At 47.0% G+C, this 4,378-nt stretch overlaps 1 pseudogene; it reads left to right on the top strand.

The window, feature by feature from the left end:
* The first annotated feature begins 3,022 nt into the window (after window positions 1-3,022).
* On the top strand, window positions 3,023-3,335 carry LOC102874570 (annotated as a pseudogene).
* Window positions 3,336-4,378: the final 1,043 nt, after the last annotated feature.

Consider the following 4,378-nt stretch of genomic DNA (forward strand, 5'->3'; position numbering starts at 1 on the left):
AACGTGGTGTGCACATGTTATAACATGGAGATTACATACCACACGCCGGGCACACGCTACAACGTGATGGTCACAGGTGCATCATTGTGCACACCCTACAACACGGGGCACACATGCTGTAATGTGTAGAGCACATGTGAAAGCAAGGCAAACACATGGTGTAAGGCAGAAGGCACACGCCACGACACTGCGAGCACATGCTCCAACATGCATGGCACATGTTACAACATAAAGAGCACACGCAGCATAGCAAGCACACACTACAACATCGAGGTAACACACGACCACCCAGCTACCACATGCTGCAACACACAGGGCACATGTTAAAAAGATGAGTAAGTACGTGCCACAACACAGATGTCATGCAGTACAACAAGGAACACACATGCTAAAACACAGTGAGAACATGCTATCACATGGAGAACACGTGCTGTAACATGGTGCACGCACACGATACAGGAGGGAGAGCACATGCTCCAACACAGAGCACACGTTATGACAGAGAGCACACACTGCAACAGAGAACACATGCTACCACATGGGTAGAGCAGGGTTCACGGGAAGAGCACTGCAACACGCAAGCACACGCTCCAGGTAAGAAGGCAGAGGCACGGTTCTGCCGCGGGAGAAGTCGAGAAGTGACCGAATTAGAGGACAAGGAGGAGGCGGCTGGGGCCCCAGGGCTGTGGTGGCCGTGGCATTGACTGGACCCTGGTACCAAGGGACTTGCTGGGAGGAGAAGCCTGAAATCTGGACATGCTGAAGTCGTGAGTCCCTGCAGACCTCCTGAAGGTCGGCGGACAGGACTTGTACAAAGCGTGGCCTGTGTGGTGTGTGGACGCCCAGCAGCCTTGTGAAGAGCCCTGTTTTCTAGCAGACAAGCCGACTGTCAGACTAGCCGGCTTACTGTTTACAGAGCACTTAATCGAAGGCTGCCATGGAGCGAGGTCTACATGTGTGGGCTGAATAATCAAAATCAATCTCTTCAGCTCTGTGACTCACCGTATGAGTAACTGACGGTTCCTGTTTTTCTACACGACGGGATGGGGGGGGTGGAGAGGAGGATTCTGGGTCTGAGCAAAGCAACTGTCTTCTACGAACACCTGTCACGTGGCCTGTGCTCTGACGGCAGCCTTCCACACTGCACAGCCCTCTAGCCAGGAGGACTTCCCGTCCCAGCACTGTCCCTGGTTCTCTCCTATACCCCAAGTTGCACACTTGCCACACCAACTCAAGGGAGTCTGCATGACAAAATCACCCAATTGAGGCGAAAACTTCAAGGAAGTCAGCCTCTCGGAACGTGTGCTTTCTCCATGATTGTTCTTGGCCTTTCTGTAATTTCTCTTCTATTGTCTCTTTGTGTTTTCTATGTGGGACAGGAGGAGAAGGCTGTGTTCTTTACACAAAGTGTTCCTACTAAAAGTTTGTTAGATTTTCCTAGGAAAGAACTAAATGGAGGTGACGACTTTAATATGCAAACATTACCTCCGGTTCTCCTAGCATTACTAAAACTTTTCAAGAATAATATGATTTTAGGGGAATCCATGGAAATCCCAAAGATTTCTAGAATCCCTAGAATCTAGAGATTCCTAGATTTCTAGGGTTTATAAGAACTCCTTCAAAGGAAAAATCCTTGCTCCCCACCATGAGAACACCAGGTGGAAGAATTGTTTATCTATTAGGTAAAGGTTGTTTGTGGCAGCCCTCTATTGGGAGAGGCCCTTACAGAATTCCAAAGCCTACACAACCCTGCTTGCTGAAACTGAGGAGGACCTCATGCACTTGCTGCGAAGGGTCAAGGCCTGCAGCCTTCAGTATGGACTAAGGCTCAATGTCAAGAAGACAAAGATTCTCGCCACTGGACCAATTGGCAGCATCAGGATGGATGACGAAGAGATTGAGAGTGTTCACAGCTTCACTTTGCTCGGCTCCACGGTCAACACTCTTGGCACCAGCAGTCAGGAAATCAAAAAGCATATCGCGATGGGAAAGTCTGCTGTTAGGGACCTCTCTAAGGTGCTCAGGAGCAACAGTGTCTCTCTGGAGACTAAGGTGCGCCTGATACAGGTCATGGTATTTGCAATCGCTTGTTATGCATCAGAGAGTTGGACAATGACTAGGGAGGACAGAAGGAGAGTGGATGCTTTTGAGCTGTGGTGCTGGAGAAGGGTACTGAATGTATCCTGGACTGCCAGGAAAACAGATTTATCTTGGAGAGGATTAAACCAAGCTACTCCTTGGAGGCAAGGATTCTGGGGCTTCGTCTGACATACTTTGGACATGTTGCCAGGAGGGACGGGTCCTTGGAGAGGGACATCATGCTTGGGAGGGTTGAGGGACAACACAGGAGGGGAAGACCCTCTTTGAGATGGATTGATTCAGTGACTGGGGTAATTGGGATGGGTGTGTCAGAGGCGGTGCGGTTGGCGCAGGATAGAGCAGGGTTTAGGGCTGTTGTGCATAGGGTCGCTATGAGTCGGAAACGACTCGACGGCGCATAACAACAACAACAACACAGATAAACCTCTTCCATATACTGGAGAACATTATGAATTTAATGCAAAACACCTTGATGGTTTTGTGTCTTGGGATATATTTTTCAAAAGGTTTGAAAGTGACCAGAGGGAAGATGTTATGCAAGGTATAAGTGGTAAAATAAGTCATGGAACATGAGATTGGGATGATGAATTTAGGCGATATTATGACCCAAAACATCTTTTGTATTAACCTAAACCCCCTTATTGAGACAGTAATCACCCCTGAAATAATGAAAGGCGTAAAAGTGTTGTCTCTTGAATGGAAATAAATAATATTGTAAATTCTGCTAAAAATGTAAAATGTATCAGCTTAAATTTAAAATGTGCACAGACACGTGACCCCCGCACTGGCCTATCGGTGGATGGGGATTTGGGGGACAACGCGCGGCCCCTTGAGCAGTTGCGGCGGGAGAGCGGCGGGGCTGAGAGCGTGACTCGCCCGCTCTGGCGCTGCCCCAGCCTTTGCTGCCGCCACCCGCGCAGCCATGTCCGAGGAGAAGCCCAAGGAGGGAGTGAAGACAGAGAATGACCATATCAACCTGAAGGTGGCTGGGCAGGATGGCTCTGTCGTCCAGTTCAAAATCAAGAGACACACGCCTCTGAGCAAGCTGGTGAAGGCCTACTGGGAGCGACAGGGCTTGTCAGTGAGACAGATTAGATTCAGGTTTGATGGGCAGCCAATTAATGAAGCAGACACTAGCACAGCTGGAGATGGAGGATGAAGACACAATCGATGTGTTCCAACAGCAGATGGGTGGCACATGGGCGACCGGAGACCTGTTGGGACGTCGCATCTAGGGAGACCATTTAACTTCTGTGTCATGTGTCCTTGCATTTGTGATCCAGTAGTAAACATGAACACGCCACCACAGGTGTCTTCGGAAACCCAAGGACGATCACCAAATGACTTTCCTCTCTCCTTGATGTACTTCAAGTGCAACTCAACACTATTTCTGCAGGGATTCATCTACAGCTGAAATTGGGCCAATACAAATTGCTATCTTTGTTTAGGTTAAATGAATTGCAAGGTTTTGGGGGCTTGTTATATTTTAATTTTTTTTCTTCCTCATAGAACAGTTTTCTCCAACTGTGGGCTGTTCATTTTCAGTCTTCATTTGGAGACTTTGTCCCCCCAGATGTTGTGATCTTCTCCCCACTGCTTCATTGATCTAATCATGTAGGTAACTCATGTGTACTGCAGTGAGTGCTTATTCTAGACATATGTTTTGGGGGCCTGGTGGGGATGAAAGACAAAATTTCACTTGCTATTTGTTGAAGGTACAGTTTATGAAATTTTTGTTTAATATTGCAAATTTAAGCACTGTCAGAAAATGGTAAAATCAAATGGAATCTGTTGAGTTGCTGCATAAAAGGCAAACAAGGGAAATAGCAGAGCCCTTCACTAGAATGGGCTCATGATCCCTGCCCTTGAGTGTGTCCCCACAGGGCTCCAGCCCAGGGTCCCTGCCACCACTGCTCAGAAGCAGATGACAACTACATTAACTCAACTGGCTTCTCCCACTTTTTTCATATAGGAGAAAATAATGCCACGATTTCCATTTGATACTAGTATTGTGGCCTCCAATTCCTCTTAGTATTTGCTTCTGATGAGTAATTACAGTCTATATATTAAAATTAAGATTATTGCCGAATTTGCAGTTATGTTGTTGTGTACAAGAGCTCTGAAATGTAACAAATGAAACCCATGAAAAGATGACTTCATTATTCTCACAGATTTTTGCTCTGCTGCTTTCCAAATATGTATTGAATTTATGCATTAGTATGGTGATTTCAGTTCTGTGAACTATTTTGGGATCTTGTTGTTGTTGTTATGTGCCGTC

This window comes from Elephantulus edwardii, unplaced genomic scaffold (genome assembly GCF_000299155.1).
Source record: "Elephantulus edwardii isolate Elephantulus edwardi_28Jun2011 unplaced genomic scaffold, EleEdw1.0 scaffold00055, whole genome shotgun sequence".
In the NCBI taxonomy this organism is placed as follows: domain Eukaryota; kingdom Metazoa; phylum Chordata; class Mammalia; order Macroscelidea; family Macroscelididae; genus Elephantulus; species Elephantulus edwardii.